The 17,632-nt window shown below is 42.0% G+C and overlaps 1 protein-coding gene across 4 annotated transcripts in view; it reads left to right on the top strand.

The window, feature by feature from the left end:
• Positions 1–1,187: 1,187 nt before the first annotated feature.
• Positions 1,188–17,632, top strand: part of ndst1b (N-deacetylase/N-sulfotransferase (heparan glucosaminyl) 1b) — a 43,374-nt gene continuing 26,929 nt past the window's right edge. Inside the window, exon 1 of one of the 4 annotated variants that reach the window (XM_079250409.1) lies at positions 1,188–1,323. The gene's annotated coding sequence lies outside the window, so the exon portion shown is untranslated. Of the gene's footprint in view, positions 1,324–1,629; positions 1,752–17,632 lie in introns of those variants that run through there. The other 3 variants (XM_079250410.1, XM_079250412.1, XM_079250411.1) reach the window with 3 other exon arrangements.

Genomic DNA, 17,632 nt, shown 5'->3' with positions numbered 1-17,632 from the left:
GAGTCAGAGGCAGAGATTAAATACAGACTTGGAAAGCTTGGTAACTGCCCTTTTTAGCAATCTTCAAGTTAAAAATATCCATTAAACCCAAACGTTTTTGGTATCGTTTGGACCTTCATAGACCTTTTAAGTGTGAATCAGTTGCTCGTCTTCTTATAAAACTTTTACAGCTAAGCAGTAAATGGCTATTTCTACAGATCTGAACATCTTATTTCCCTCTTTAGCTGGACAACTAAACCGTCCCTTGTTTTTATTTAAGGAATCAGAAATACCCCCAATGGGAAAGACCTTTCTTAAGAAGTCATGTGACCCTGTCTTCTCTATCATGTGACAAGGATGAGACCTCTGAAGCTGTTTTGAAGAACAGCTTTGTTCTTGATTTAGCCTTTAATCAAAGTCAGCAATCTCATCATGAGTCACAAGGTCAGTAGAAGTTTAGGTGTCCTACTGTGTGTCAACAACTCTGTTTCAGAGCCCAATTCAGATAAATTATAGGCTACTCTTATAGTGACAGTGATGGGTCTGATATGTGCTTAAGTGTTTGGTATGAAGACTTGTAGCAGCAATTGTGTGAATATTGTTTACATTTAAATGCATATATATATATATATATATATATATATATATATATATATATATATATATATATATATATATATATAACTAAAAACAATGAAAATGTAAAATTGTTGGTGTAAAATGAGGGCTTAAAGGAGGCCTATTAGGAGAAGCAAGGTTAGTTTCTCATCCAGTAACAAAAGACGCCAAACTGACAATTTATCAATTAATTCATTGTTTAAAAAAATAAATGAAAATTTTACCAGGCCACTGTTGTGTAATCTGCATGCTGTGGCGACAAGTCCATCACAACTTGCCCCTAAGCACATTTTCACGAGGAACGAAAATCATTAAAGCTTTCAGGATGATTTTAACTTCCAAAAGCAATTAAATTGCCTCAAGAGCTGCTGCATACAGGACGACAAGGTCCCTATAATCCCAGCACTGAAGAGCACGGATACAGATAAACCCCTGCAGGAATATGTTCGCTCTTAAGGACTCCAGTATGCATGCATGCGCATATGAAACAAAAAATGCGCCGCTCTTGCGCCTCCTGACGACAGTTATGGGCTACTGCCGGTGCACGGAGCTGCAGAAAGAGAGGGGCTATCTCACATTTCCCGATTTCTCCCAGCCGAGTCCGCCGCGCCGCTACCGCATCACGACCGACAGCAAACCGAGACGACGACGTGCACCCAGCGTGCTTTCAGACCGGCGCTCGTTCCAGGCAGCTCGTGTGTCTCGTCCCAAATCCACTTAAACGAGGTGAGTACATCGACACAACGCGAGTCTGCTCGCGGTCCCTTTGCTTTTGTTCGGTAAACGACCGAGAAAGCCCCGCTGCTCGGTCGGTCTCCCAGGCCGGGCTAGTGCACACTGTCTGGCGCAGACGGAGATGAGGCCAGTTTTTTCGGCCTGACTCTGCTCCTTCCCCCCCTTCTCTATCTCCAGACCGGTTCGAGGCATAAAGCCCGGCGACAAAGCGGAGGCTCGGCGCTTCCAGCTCGACTCCTATGGCGGCGGAGAAGGAAAAGCTAAGGTTATTGTTGACGCGGGGTCATGTCGAAGTTTGTGCCCGGGATAGAGCTGCGTCCTGCCGCTTTGCTCTGTGATTTAACACCTGGATTCCTTTAGCGGGGTCGAGTCCCGTGATTCTAGCCAGGAACCAGCGACAGCCCGAGCAACTTGTTTTTGTAAGTTTCTTGCAACTGCAGCGGGTAGTCTCTCAGCAAATGCTCGCCTCAAGTTGTAGCGCTGGGAATCAGACACGCAGTGTAACAACATCCCCGCTGCTACAGCCTCCCACAGTTTAAAAGGACACACGATTTGATGTTAGAGTGGAAATTAATGGTTGAAGGTTAGCAATTCTTCACATGACAGGGATGGACAAAAGATCAGAGCAGGCAGTAGCTCCTTTTTCATGTATGGTTTCCTAAGATTTGGCTTATCAGCTGTAATAGTAGGCTGCTTGTTGTGACATGATGCATCAGATTATCATCATCTGTAGGAATGCCTTGCTGTTTACTAAAATCTTCTAGATTATTGATACTTAATTTGAGTTGAGCCTGTGGATATAAATGATATGGGATCAATTTGAGCCAGGCATGATTTTCCACACCAAGTTGCTGAGAAAGTGGGACAGCAAAGATCTAGTTTAATATGTTTATTACAGAGTGCAGCAGCCATGCAGTGTCCTTCTGCATGTTTCTTTGCTGCCTGAGGCTGTTTCGTTATATGGAGTAGAATGGAACAATTGTCTTGTGTCCACTAAGAACTCTATGAAATACTATAAACACTTGACCCTGTTGTGTGTGTGTGTGTGGTGGTAGGGGTGGTGGGGGCAGTTCAGACCTGCCTGAAATCCTTTCCCTTGGGGTGTATGCGCATGCAAGCAGCCCCTAAAGTGAGTAGGAGATTACAGAAAAAGAATGACTCACGCTCAAAATGTATTTGGCAAAGTCACAAGGACTTTTCCCTGCGTTTCGCCCTCAGCTGCAGAGCACATTCTTGCAACTGCAATGTGCTGTCCCTCTGGTTTCATGAGACTTATTTGACCAGTGCTTTGCATTATTGTTATTCCCAATCCATGTGTTGTTTATCACATGCTCCACCCGGCATTTGTTGGAAGAGGGGGTGAAAAAATAATGCTTATTCCATTTGGAGATTACATAAAAAAAAAAAAGAAAAAAAGTGGATGGTTGCTGTCGTTTGCTTGTCAAATTTGCAGAGAGCTGAATCTTAAGTTGTGTTCTGTTTATGTGTGCCAACTGTTTGTCTGGTTGTTTTAAAGCTCCATCTGACTGCTCCCACTGGCTGCCAAACATGCTGTGATCTCACGCTTTCGGCTGATGAAGGGCTGTCACTGTTGCCGCATCCATTTGATCAAATATCAGCATCTTTTCACTTAGATTTACTTGCTGAATGGTGCAACAGAGTTACAATGCCTTCATGTACAGGCTGATAAAGTACTGATAGTGGATGATGTATGGCATTGCTGAGTGGCATTTGGACGTTTTGACAGAATGTGGAACGGTGAGGCATTTTGTCTAGGTTTTTAAGACTGTTGTCGTGCTTTGACTTCTCTTTTGTGCACACTATATAGAGGAGGATGTTGACTTTAATTGTGTGCAGTAAGTCTACCATCACATTTAATGCTACGTGGAGTAATTGTCAGGAACTACAGGGCCCGCAACATGCCAGCTCTTGTATTTTTCCATGTCAGTGCCCCTTGTAGGCACTCTGTGTGTGGGGAGCAGACCTCTCTTTAGAGTCTGGCTAAAGCCAGGCATCTTTCCAAAATTTACCCCCCCCCACCCCACCAACCTTCTCTGTTGGGTATAAGCACTGCTTTGTGTCTCATCATGGTTTCTTATTCATATACTACTACTATTACTACCCCTCTCTGCCAACTTATTACTTTAAACTACAATAACCAACTTTTAAATTTCCTCATTAAACCAAGCTTATTGAGTAAAATGTAAGCAAGTCTCCTGCAAAGTGGGTTGTGCTCGAGTGTTTCTGCCTAGAATGTGTGCATGTGGTAGTCTTTTGGCTTGGGTTGTGCTATTGTGAGGGGTATCGGAGTAGGAGCAGAGTAAATACATTTAGAACAGCTCAGCAAAACCGAGTATTAGCAAATGATCCGATAGCATCTGTAATCCTCAGGAAAACCTGGAGAGTTGTTTTTCAATGGTGCAAGTCTCCATTAGACAGTTGGCAGGCACTGGGGGTGTCCACATGTGTGACTGGCTGGCTGGGCTAGCGGCGCGGCTGAATGCTACAGTATGCAGGCAGATCAGATTACTGAACGATTAGCCATGGCCTCCTATCCGCGGCCCAGGGAAATGATTTTCCACTGTCATAATTCCCTAGACTGAATTACGTTGGCCAGTGACTCAGATACTCTGTACTATGGGCCTGAGTGCTGCATGGCATAACTGTGACTCTCTGATGAGGGTATATATATATTTTAACATTGCTGAAACAGAACAAAAAGTTTCTCAATTTGAATTATTATCTGATTTCTTTTGCTTACTTATAAGCAATGATTCACAGTGTCAAAACAGCGGCAACAATGAGGGTGTAGAGTTTTATTTCAAGCTGGCGCTTCAGCCCCAGAACTCTTAACTATCCTCTTACTACGTGACGTACGTCAGAAATGAGAGCACATGACAAACGGGGTGAGATGGTGTAAATCAAGCAGGCCTATGGTGGAATTTTGCTGAATGGAAACACAGTTTGGGGGGGGGGTTTAGCTGGCTAAGATAGGACCATGTTTCCAAGGTGCATACCCCCCTCAGGCAGCAATCTGATACATTCCAGAGGGTCCTGTATCCAGACAAATAATGGTGAATGCAGTGTAGTGTTTCATCAGGTGACACATGACTGGGGCAGAAGAGCTGGGAAAGTAAGAACTATGTCATAGACTCAGAGCGGACCAGCTCCGGTTGCTTGAGGGATCAGGAAGTGTGCCAGAAGAGCTGGATGGGTCATGCAAGATATGGATTTATATACTCACCAGAAGACCAGCTGGGTTTTTTTTTTGTTTTTTTTATAGCTTATCATACTTATTCCCCATCACTGCTGTTAAAATTCATTGTTTTATTCTTCCGGGAATGCTCTGATTCATAATAAACAATGAATTCACAAAGATGGAAATAGTAGATTTTTCTTGTTCTGCGCCTTGAACTTCATTGAGGAGAACAGAAGCGTGCCGCCTTCCTGTCATAAGGTGAGCTTTGACTTTTTTTAGATTTTAGATCAGCCCGCCACATTTGGTTTTGTGCTTTGAGTTGTGATTTTTCTAGAAATCTCTGCTCTCTAGCCTTTTTGAGCTAAAGGCTATTTTTACTGCAAGACACAAAAAGTGGCCTGTTTTATTTAGTGGTCAAAAAGCAAGTCGTCGGGTGTTAATGGACTTCACCTCAGCCATTTCGATGGACCCTCAGGGTACTGCTTGTTCACGTGCTCGGCGAGGGAGCGCTCTGCTCTGGCCTGTTAATGAAGCCATTTTCGGAGCTAGAGAGATGCAGTAATGGGACGACGCCACTTCACTGCTGGATATTCTAACCCTGTCCTCATCGTAAGTGCTATCAGTCATTGGATGCAATCACATTTTATTTTATCCATTTGTCCATTTAGCTATTGGGAAGACTTTTTTTTTTTTTCCAGACTGATCTGGAGATGAGTGCCTTTTGTTGGGTTAGTGTAGGATTGAGATGTACGTGCGATTTTACACCAAGAAGTGTAACTTATATTTGTTTGAAGATTTTGCCCTGCAGAACAGGAAAGCTTTAATAAAGCTGTTCTGCCAGTGGATGTGCAAATTTTTCTCTGTGTGTGCATGGTGGACTTTAAACCCACATCACTGAACCCAAAGTTCAGTGATGTGAACATAGGGGGAAACAGGTGGAGGGGGTTTGAGTGTTTATACAGTTGTCTGGTGGCTTCGGCTGTTTGTGTGTGCACAGCAGATACCAGACTTGTTGTAGAGGTGCATGTACCCTTGCCCATGCATGCCTCAATCAGAATACAATGCTGTTGCAAATGGCATCCAGCACATACAGAGGCCAAGCGGGGACCTTATGCGCGTGTCGCTGAAAAAAACATGAAGGCAACATTTTGCACAAGCCGATTTTAAAGTTTTACTGCTGCATCTTTAATACAGATGTTGTAATATTGACTTCTATGTGAAGCTGGCTGTGAGATGGATGTGCTGGTACAGTTTAAAAAGTACAGCTATGAAAAAATAAAGGAAAAATGCATGTTATAAAAGTGGAATAACTATTTCATCAAAGTTAAAACACTATCAGCCTCAATGTTTCCCTTTTACAGAAGCTAGCAAACGGCAATGAAGCAGCTAAAACAACTGTAACATAGTTGACTGTTAACAAATGACTTACTACAAGACAACTTTCTCCATGATGCAGTTTGACTCACAGAGATGCAAAGTCAATCATAGAAGGAAAAAAAATATCCATCTGTTGTCAAAACACAATTGCAACCAACAAGTGCCCAGTCCTGGCTGCTGTTAGCGAGCTTTATGTGTGATTTCAAACAACTTAAGTGATTCCTCTTGCTGAACTTGTTGCGGCTCATTCGTGATACATGCTTTAGCTAATTTCCCTCACAGTATGATGTTTTTTTTTTTTGCTTTTTCTTTTTTTTAATTGCTTGCCCTTTTCCACATGGTTTTTCTACCGAGGACCTCCCAGATGGCTCTGAGTTACAAACCATCTGCTGCATCAGGGTACAAGTCAGAAGCCTTTGCTGTCTTTCATGTTTGCAAAAAAAAAAATGGCTGATTTTCTGCAGTTCACATTCAGTTCACCTTTATAAGCTGAAGCCATTTATTAAAGATTTTGGTTGATTGAGATGAAAAGTTCTGTAACTTGATGGGGCTTTGAAGTTGATGCTTAATTATGTGGTTTTACATTTTCAGCTTTTAGTTGTAGAAAGGAAAAACACTCAAAAGTAAGAGGAAAAAATGATAATCAGTGCAATGGTTGTCAGAACATTGTGCTTTGCAGTGGTCATTGTATATTGCCTATATAGTTAATTAAACGTCACATCACTGAAAGCCTGGTACCTCAGCTGGAGAACATGTAGAAGAAAATTGCAATCAGTAAATTTAATTTAGCTGAGTTCCTTATGTCACTATTATAACCAGATGTTCACTCATTTTAAAGTTTCCGAATTAGCTTTCATGAGGGTGTTATTGTGCTTTTGGATCCTTTCATTTGAAAATAAAGAAGACCTTTAACCTATATTGTAAATGAACTAAACTTTAACTATTAGAAACTCTTTGGTTTTCAACAGCATTGCAAATTGTAGTGTTTCGACTGTTGCCGCCACGCATGTAACTGTGCCACAGTGCAACAAGTGAGTGTAATCAGTGTCATTATATAACAGTTGTGTTGATCTTTGCCCCTGTTCGACTGTTCTTCCTCAGGCTCAAACAGCATTGCAGCTGTGACCTGATGCTGTTTGGAAACTCATGCGTTGTGTTTACCAGTTGGAGTTTGCTTGCAGCACTGTCATGATGAGCAGCGATACTCTCAGGAAAGTGAGGAGCGAACTCCTACACAAGGTTGTGCTTGGGTTTCATTTCTCCTCTGTTAGCCTTTCATGACAGAGGTTGCTGGAAGATAGAACAAGAGCAATGGTTTAAGAGCAGGAAGGTCTTTATTGTGCTCTTCCACTTCACTTTGACGTGTTGGAGCCGAATCGGCTTGAGTGTCATGGCATCCCGCCTGGACTGAGTAAAATTTAGCAGGGCATCTGGTGCCCAGTGCCCCTGTTCTCCTCTTTTTTTTTTTTTTTTTCACCTCTCCACTCACTCTTTGCCCCAGAGCATATAGCAGACCAAACCACCACAGCTCAGCTGGTCATCTGGTGTTCAGTCAGCGTCCATCTGTGAGTGTGTTTGACTTCACTGCAAACAAAGCACTGTGGCATGCAAGCATTACATCAAACCAGCTCCGCTCTGCAATCTAACCTAATTGTTGAGTGGAAACTGTAAGTGCTTGGCCAGAGATATGGATCATCTCCATTCCAGATCAGTATGTTTGTTTGGACAAAGTGACCGTAGCTGACGACATACCTACTTTCCATTTTGAATCGCTGAAGTGGAAAGGATTGTAATGGTCGGTGAAGCCCCAAGTGCACCCCTCCAGTGATCCATGGCAATGCTGTGTCTGCCCAGCCTGCTGTCTCATCCTTCCTGGGTGGTAGGGAGGTGTCAATGCTGGTGTGCGCTTTGAGCCGGTCCCTGTCTGTGCAGGACAGGTGTTGGCAACCTGGAGGTCTGTTCAGACACAGCTGGGGCACCTAAACAGAAGGAAGCTTGGAGACTGAATGACAGCAGGATGAATGAGTTTTGTTTTGCCAAGTTTTGGCCACTTTTATTCAGGGGATGGCAGCTTTGCAGCTTTTAGTGGGGTCCATTGTGACGGTCAGGTGGTGTGACGGCTGGCTGCTCCAAGCCAAACGTGCCACAGCAACAAGTATTTGGTCTTTACAGAGGAACTTAAAGACTGTGTGGGGCTAAATTTAAAAGACGTTTAGTGGGGTGTACAAGACTGCAAACACAAACAGTTTCCTACCCCTTCTGTGAAGTGTTAAGTGGCCGGATATGTATGGTGAATGGGACACAGGTGTCTGGATTGAGCTGTGTGTGCCTGGCCAGAGGTCTGTGTTTGTTTTCTCTTGGTAATGGCCCCCCCAGCTCTGCTTCAGCTCGACTCGAGCTCTTTGGATCTTAATGGGCCGGGTGGAGCCCCCGCTTCTTCTTCAGCTGTGGGATGAACTCCAGTCAGAAATTTCATAATGAAAATGATGGTGACATCCCACAACAGTGTTGTGGCCATACACTGAACAAGCTTGGTGGTTTTTAAGATTCCTCTTTTTCTTATTTTTTTCCCCCTTTTTTTTCACTCTTTCTTTATCCCTTTGTTGCTTCTGATCTACCCCAGCAAAGCAGCTATTTGAAGTTGGCAAGGCTCTGGCTTTACTGTTGAGACCTCAAAGTGCTTATGTGACAGGTAGAGAAGCGCTGGAGGGGAGTAACGTGACTCAACCATAATCCGCAACCTCCCCCATCTCCATCGTCCACACCCTCATTTCCCACTTTTCCTCTTTTGCACAGGCTTCTGTGCTGACGTCACCTCAGTAAGCTCCCTTTTGTTGAGTAATAGCCCAAAGGTGCGCTATGAGGTTTGAGGAAAAGGCCCGCAACGCCAACACAACTCTGCACTGCGCCTCCACTGGGAGAGCAGCAGGGTGAGGTAATGGGTTGTTAACCCCTCCACCACCTCCAAGTTTGTATGTCATACCGTCAGCAGTGGCTGCTATCCACCCCTCTGATTTGATTGTTTGAGTAACCCCGTGGCCTCCACAAATGGCCTAGCTTCAGAGCTGGTTTATGAAAACCACACAGTTAATATCTGGCCTACATAATGGTCTCCCAGCTCCTTACCCACCCCTTCGCTCCCCCTGAAACTCTGCTCTCATTTTTCTCCGCCACCCTCTGTGCCATTGTTTCTGATGCCTTCTGAGTTGCCTGGTTTTTTTTTGTTGTTTTTTTTAATTTTGCTCATCTTTTTAAATTCCAGAATCCATTTCTTTTGCCCCCCCAGGCACAGTGGGTGATGGCTAGAGACAGCGTAGCAAATTAAATTTGGTTGTCCTCCGTTTTTTTTTTTCTTTTTTTTTTTTTTCTCCTGCTCCCCATAGACTCAGGCATGATGGAACAGTGGAACAAGAATGGGAGTGAAGGAAGCTGGAGGAAAAAGCCTATTTCCCATGCATTACTGTCTCTTTCCTCAGGGTCCACGGTGGAGTAACACCAACACCTCTAATGCTTTTTCTCTCTTTAATTTTCTTTTACTTCCTCTAACGTGCCGCTGCTGCTCTTCACGCACAGCCTAACCTGAAGGTCTCTCTGCTCATGCTTCCACTGCCAACACAGTCTGACCCACTTTATTAGTTTGGCTCTAGTGAATCATTAATCAAGGTTATCTAACTGTTCCCGTAATGATTCTGCTGTGGCTCGTGTGTCAGAGACTTTCTGTGTTCGTAACCATCAGGCTGTACCTACACGCTTCTTCCTCTACACATTTGTTCTCTATCACAACATCTCTGAAAATGAAAGGATTTTCAAAAACAAAAAAAAAAGCATTGTTCCTCAAACTAGACTATATGTTTAATAGGTGTGCTGTGCACTGTAATATGTCATTGTGTCAGAGTACAATATGAGGACTAAGTACCCTGAATGCAAATTAATCTTGTGGGATGGCAGCCGTTGAATAGACTGTGGTTTTGGGGCGAGGAGGGGAGAGAAGGGAGGGACAGAAGGAGGGCTAATAGTGGCGACAGAGAAGAGAGGGAGAGAAAAGAGCATGTGGGGAGGATGAGGAGGAGGAGAGGGGGGTGTTGTAGTCATAGCCAGGCCCATTCATCATGCAGTGCCTGCTGGGATGCGCTGGGGTCAGTCCCGCACAACACAATTACAGCCTGTTCTGGTGTGTTGTGCTCGGCACCACTGTGTTCCGACTCTGTTCTGTTGTCTTTTGTTAGATTCTCTCTGTTCCAGCTCTCGTTTTCCTGTCTGCATGTTTCCCTCTCCCTTCTCCCTCTTTAGCGGCACGCCTCATCTCTTACTTCTGTTGCATATTTTTGAACTTGAGCTATCACTAAAGCAGCCACTTTGAAGTGAGCATCTCAATTAGCTGCACATTTGCTCTGTTTATTCTCAGTTTGTGTCTGAAATGCTCTCCTGTCTCTTTTATTATAAAGTTTTCTTTCTCTTGTTTTTCTTATATTTGGGGGGTGGGGGTTTTATTCTTGTAACATCCATTGCTCACCACTTACATCCACATATGAATAATAGAGTTTGCATTGATTTATCCAATTGGTAGGCTTGGTTATGGAGGCGTGAGATGCAAGGAAGCATGTTATCTATCCTGCCTACCTCCTTGAGTGTGCAGATGTTTCCAGAAAGCTGTATATATCTGCTGTGAGCTGTAATGCCAGTTGACAGCATATCCGATCGTAAGGCTATCTCTGTCTTCCTGTCCATGTCTGCTCAGTGCTGTAGAATTTTTCCCTGCTGGGAGCCTTAGTTGATCTGAACATCTTCATGAAAACATCCCCAGAAGGTCCAGCAACGTCAGCTTTTATAAGCTAATCCAGATAGCTTTGTTAGAGGGCTATGTGGCTGGTTTTTTATGCTGTTACCACCACATCTGCTTTTCTTTCCTCGGCTGAAAACAGATTTGCCCAACTGATTGATCATGCAACTGGCCTTTTGATGAAGGCTGCCACATTTGTTTTGATGCCAGTAGTTGGTGTTTATAATAAAGAAACTTATGTTGATTTAGCTATTTTTGGTCATATTTTGTTGTTGAGAATATTTTAGGCTACAATATAATTGCCGTTTTTTGTTGTTCAAAGAAAGAAATCTCTATATTGGCATCACAATGATGGTTCACTATAGCTGTGATTAACTTTCTCAGTTGGTGTGTAGAGTTAAACTTAGTAAAGAGGACTTCAGTAATCCAGCACGGCTTAAACAGTTGCCAGCCAAGCTGCACATGGAGATGCTGTCTTAACGGGAAAAAAAAAGTGTTCACATTTCAGTCATATGAAAAATTAGTAAGTCACTTCAGATAACATGATGGAAACATGTTACTCAGCAAATTTTGGCTTGTAGAATAAACATACCCTAGGTTTAAATCCTTCAACCTTACTTCTTCAGTAGTTATATTTTATAGATCCTGCTCTGCACTGTACCCGCAGCTTGGCACCATGTTTGGCCAAAAATTATGCTTTGAGTAAAAAATGGGGATTTGTGTGTATTCTATAATACACTGTTATGTTGTAGTGGAATATTATGAAGCTATCCTTTTGTTTTTAAGCCTTACATTTAATTTACCTATCATTAAATGACAAGACCTAAACATTAATTTAAAACTATTTTCCTCAATGAAAGCAAAAGTTTAGTTTATAAGCAAAGTATTGCTAAAGAAATCTCATTTCTCATATTTGCTTTTAAGCTTTATGTTGTCCAGTTTTACTGAAAGGGAAACAGGATAAAGGACAGACGCATTCAATAAGTTTACTTGCTCTGTAAGGATATATTGGGTGGTGGCGGAGCTGAGGAGAGTTTATAGGAAGCCCAAAGATTGAAAGAATGAGGAATTATTGCCAGAATATGCAAAAGCACGGAGCATCTGGAAGCTATTTGAAACAATGGATTGTCTTTAGCATATCCATGTCAGACTGCTTCAAAACTCCTCTTTCCAGACTTTGTGATTTTTACTTGTATGCCTCTTTTGAAAACATAGAAAGATCTTAGATGTTAAAGAAAGACAGACTTGACATTTTTTTCAATTTGATATTCAGCTCAAGCCCCATTGCTGACCCTTGTGTGTGATGAAAACCGTCGGTAGATTGTCAGATAAGCATCTTAGACTTTATAGTCATCCACCCTTAAACCTGACAGATTTTAATGCTATCCTCTTTCCAGACATGTCAGCTGTTGCTGGCTTTGGCTTAATGCTTTGACCCTACCTTTTAAGGTTCATGAGTAGATTTTAATAATGGGCAGACATCCTGGTATCCCTGAGCTCGAGTCAACAATAAGCCAAGTGAAACCGACAGAGGCTATGTTTAGTGTGAAGTGCCCTTTGAGCTCGTTTTATTGCCCCTGCAACCAACAATAAACCTAGCCATATTGCATTATCTAGGACAAGCTCTACCCCAGTCCCATGGTGACAGGGTTGCTAAGTACACCTGCTCAAGTGTCTCCCAAACCTGCAGACGCAGCAGCCTGTCTGTCATCAAGTTGTCTTTTTGCGTGCCCTAATGAAGCTTGGGAGATGTGACGACACGCCTCACATTTCACTCTTCACCTAATTGTGTTGGTGCGGAGGCTGATATTGTGGTTGTTAAACTTCCCTGTGAGAGGAAATGGCAGAGTCATCAAGGGACATAACACTGCAAATTACACTTGTGTATGATTTCATGTTTGATTGGAGAGGTGGAGTCCAAGTGACATCTGTCAAAAAGTACTGCAGGACTAAAATAACTTTTTCTGACCCTTATGAAAGTTTTTCAAAGCTTTTCAATTTTTTTTTCCATTTAGAGCCTTGAATTTGTGTCATGTGCTCTTAATTTTGTGACAGTATCGAGTATTTGTGACAGGAAACACAATGGGAAAGCTTCAGCATTCATTACCACCTGACATGTTCCCTTTTCAGCAAATCACTGTTTCAAAGGGTCTGAAATGAAATTAATTAGAAGTTGCTCACATAACTGGCTTACTGGCGTAATGATTTAGTTTTTGACTTCATCCACTCCCAGAGGACAGCCATTTGTAGGATTGACTGATTTGGGTCTGATGCTTCTTGCAGTATGACTATAGATGGAAGTTGTTAGTGGAAAAATGAGAGGAAATGAATTAGTGATAAATGTTTTAAAGACAACACCATTCAAGGAGCTGTCAGGAGAAGTTGGGCTGTTTTGTCTTTGCAATTTGCCAAGCAGGTATATTGGAGATGAAGAGAACAGGCTTTTTTTCTTTTTTTTTTTTGTATTTCCTTTTCATTTTCTCTCATCATGTTTCCCTGCTTCTACCCCCTGCTTCCCCTCTGGCCACTAAACTGTAATATTAACCTCATCTCCGCCCCTCTGTCCTCATGTGACCTAGAAGTCACTGCTTGTGAGAAGTGGTCAAATGTTCTGCTGCTTCGGGTGTACAGCCTCGCTGTAGTTCTTAGTGCATTACGACTCCACTGCTTGGGGGTGGGCGGATTGAATAATATATTAATATCATGTTGCGAGCTGTCACTCCCCACTTGGGTCGAGAAGTACTAAGCCAGCAAAAAAATTCTGCAGAGTCATACCCTGATAAGCTTTTTTTTTTCCCCTTTTGGAAGGACTGCCCTTAGGCATTCTTTTGATTTTATTTTAGATTCCAACTCATTGCAGATGACATCCACCCCGTCTTCTCATCCCCAACATTTACTGCCATCAGCACACACAGCGACTGTATTCATCCATCTGATAGAGGCACCCTGACTACCAGCACTACAGTCACTTGAAGGATAAACTGTATGATGGAAACTTGTATCCTCTGAGGTATGTGGGGGTAAATGCAGACCCTCCATTGCCTCAGCTGTTTGGTCCCTGCCAATGGGAAGGGCAAGCACAGCCGTCTTTATTACTGCAAGGGTTATAGGACAGGGAAAGACTTTTTTTTTTAATCCTCATAAAACGGTTTAATGCCTCTTTTAAGTCTAAATTTGGGTTATGGTGGTTCTTTGCAACGGCAGTCTTTTTTAAATTTATTTTTTCATTTCCATAAACAAATTTCTAATTCTGTTGTCTGGAATTTGATATATTTTTTATGCATTTAGAAATGAACAAAAACATGTGCTTCCCTGCGTTGTCTCCACAATTAACCTCTTGTTAGTATTGCTTTTCTTTTAAGGCGTAGTAAGTGGTAGGGGTTTTAATGGCCACAGCAGCTTGTCTGAGGTTGGCCTCTTTGTGGCTCTCTACGGCAGTTTTATTTTTCCCCTGACTCAAGCTTTAGGCTTTAATATATTGGGACTTCTATATATAACTAACCAATAGAACTGTTTATGATACAAACACTGGATGTAATGAGCCAATGAATGAGCCTGAATGGGACTTTTAAAACTATAATTAGATAACTGTATTTTTCTGTTATTTGAAAAAAAAAATGCTATGGGAATGTTATCCAGGATTTATTGCTGATATTTAAGTTATTTTTTAGAGATGTGCTGCTTGACTGCTTGATGAATCATAGTTTCCAGTTTTCAGCACAGTCATGACCTGACAGTCAGATACTTTGCTGGTCAGATTAGCATATGAGCTTCCTGATGGTTTCTGTATTGTGTGTAGTGATACAAACTGTAGCATCACAGCTTCGTACACCCTAACACAGTCTTAACTGTGACTTGAAATGACGCAAAACTTCCTATGTACTATATTACAGCAAGAGTGTTTAGTCCTCAAGGGCCACATTCCTGCAGGTTTTCCATGCATGTCTGCTCGAACTCAAATTAAATAGTCATCATGCTGGACTTGATTGGCTGTTGGATCAATTTAATTTGAGTCTAATGTGTTAAATCAGGTATACATAGAAAACCTGCAGGACAGCTAGCCTGACATGCCACAGTGGAGTGCTCTATATATTCAATACAGAGCAACTCAGTCTGGAGTTCCTCCCCTTTACAGAGATTCGCATCAGTAAACAAACTGGCCACTCTGATTGGTTGATCTGAGTAGACTGATTTTCCTCTTGCCTCTTGCCTTGCATCACCACGTATTCTTCAAAACATTCAAGATGGCACATGAACATAGCGGGAGTTTGTTTCCTTTTGATTAGGTTCAAAAAGCAACACAGAGTTGCCAATAACGCCATGTAGCCTCAGGTTTTTACAGCAAAACAACACAGGTCATTTATGTCTTCTGTTGATTGTCTACTGCACGCCATGTTTATTTTCTTCTGTTGCATTTGCTCCACTGAACACTTCCGGACATTGTAGGCTAGCGCTTTACTGGCGTCACGTCCGCCATTTTTCTGATTGGTTTTCTCAGCGCTTGTTTGTCCCACCCTAGAAATCTGTTGATGTGAGTGAGTCCCCAGACTCTACACTGGTGCAGCGAGAGAGTCTTAACTTGCCAGGCTACAGGACAGCGGCCCTCGAGGACCGACTTTGGACACCTCTGTATTACAGCAACTCTGCACGATATGTGTGCATCTGACATGTATTTTTGGGATATATGTGACCTGCTGATAAAATATTGCCAGTCAGAGGTAATTTCTGGTTCAACCAGAGTTCCTCCTCTGTAGTTGTTCTAAAAACTCAGCACACATCATAGTCCATTAGCAACACATGTCCTCGGACGGAGAGTAGAAAGTTTGTATGCCTTTAATAGTGGGCTATATGATCCTGCAGGCTGCAGATGGCAGACCTTCTGTGAGGTAAATTGTTTACCCTTGTGAGTGCCTGACTGGGATCGCATACTGACCCAACAGACCATGCTACTTTACTGTTCAAACTTCACGGAACAATAATCTATAAGCACAACTTTGTTGCAAGCCTCGCAGTCCCTCAAGCATAATTATTTAGACAATGAGCTGCAACCTAATATTCATCAAACAAGCTGTCCTCTCAGCTGGGCAAATAATGGTGGCATTTACGTTCTGCAGGTTGAAGAAGACTAGCAACAAAGTGAAGCACTGATTCTATTTATACAAAACCATTTCGGACAATAACTTGAAAGGTTTTCTTGTTGGATTTGTTTGAATGATACAAAGAAGTCTTCTTTTGTTGAGATTTCATTATTTACTTGTTCTGTATTTGAGTAGCTTCCTAAAGAAAATTCAATGAAGTGTGTCTAAATAAAGTCAGTTCTTAATCGACTATTAAAGGTGCAGTGAGTTGATCTTTAATGTAAAGGTACAGCTTGTAAGAATTACTGACATCAGGTAATACAGATTAGCATAGAAATTACTTGTTGTGCATGGTGGCTGTCAGTGGCCAGTTTTCTTTCAGACAAGATTATGTTTTCAGTGTTTCCCACAGACCAGGTAGCAAATTGTGGTCTTCCTCTGGCGCTGGAGTTGTGGAGTTGGTCACGGGGTGTATGCAAAGTGTAGCTTTCAAACACACACTTTCTGAGCCGCCATATTGTATATATACTTGTGTGCTTATCTATTGTTCTGCAGACTTACCTGCCAAGACCATTGTAAAGCTACAGGAAGTATTTGAAATTATTCAGCTCAATCTTATTTCTTGAGTTATTTCTTAAAGGAAATACAACTAAAAACATTTTTTACCAGAACACTGTCTGGAATCATTCCTTGTCCCAGCGTCACACATTACATTGCAGGGCGACCAGCAGAATTAGTACTTGGACTTTGTGTTGGTGAAAAAAAACTGTCTCAAATTTCATCTTGAAAATGACTCACCAAATGGAATTTAAAATTTAGTTTGCCAAATTGATGACAATCTTTAGATTCTGTGACGTTTAAGGAATAAATTACACACACACACACACACGTGCGCACAAACACAAAAAAAAAAACTAAAGCTGAAGGTTTCAGTTCACATATTGACCTCAACACCTGCCTCAACCGATAGTTTAAAAAAAAAAAACACAAATTGAATGATTTTCAGCTGTTTGACATGTTTTTAGGCACATGCAATCTCTGTGCAGGCGGAATCGTGCACACTTGTGTGCGGGGGAACAGGTCTATGTGTGTGTCATCAGTGCAAAACTCACAGAGACACTGAGAGCAGTTATGATAAATTGTCATGTTCAATATCAATAAGGTTTTATTCATAATTCATAAAATGCCATTTTTGGGTGTGTTTGATTGCAGTATATCTGTTGGTATACTCCAGATGCCATCAAAAGTCATTACTTTGCCAAATATCACACTGTATCAGGTTTTAGTTTGGTGTGCGGTTTGATCTCCATTTAGCAGTTGCGAATCACAAATAAAGCTTCTTATTATTAAAGTACCAAAAAAACCCAGTTTTAATTGTACATAAAATTTATCTGACATTGACCTCTTAAGTTTGTTACATGCTGCGCCTTTATATGGAAGTGTTTCAGTTTGAATTTAACTTGTCAAAAGAGACAAAAGTCAAATGGTTGGTTTGGTTATGTGAAAACCAGTTGTTCCTGTTCTTCCAATATAACTGTTGAATTTTTTTTCTTTTCTTACATGTCGGCACTCTTTGTTTCTTCAGAAGTCTTTCTTCTGGGGATAATCAGTGACAGTCAGCAAAGGGATGGGATGTTAAAAGTTCACATCATTGGCACTCTCAATGCAAGCTGCGGCAGCTGGGCAGCGAACATCATGCCGCCTCGATACCTTTCAGTGGACACGACTGTGACATCACCCACTCATAATGTAATCTGACTTTCCTCTTCTTCCCGCTCTGCTCTCGTCAGCTGCTTTCCTCTAATTAGATGAGGGTGATTTCAATAAAGTTAGTGCCGTCCCCACTCCATTAGTTATATTAACACT

The sequence above is a fragment of the Telmatherina bonti genome (genome assembly GCF_933228915.1).
Source record: "Telmatherina bonti genome assembly, chromosome: 12".
NCBI classification, from domain to species: domain Eukaryota; kingdom Metazoa; phylum Chordata; class Actinopteri; order Atheriniformes; family Telmatherinidae; genus Telmatherina; species Telmatherina bonti.
The sequence above is the reverse complement of the archived record's forward strand: the minus strand, read 5'-3'. Positions and strand labels throughout refer to the sequence as shown.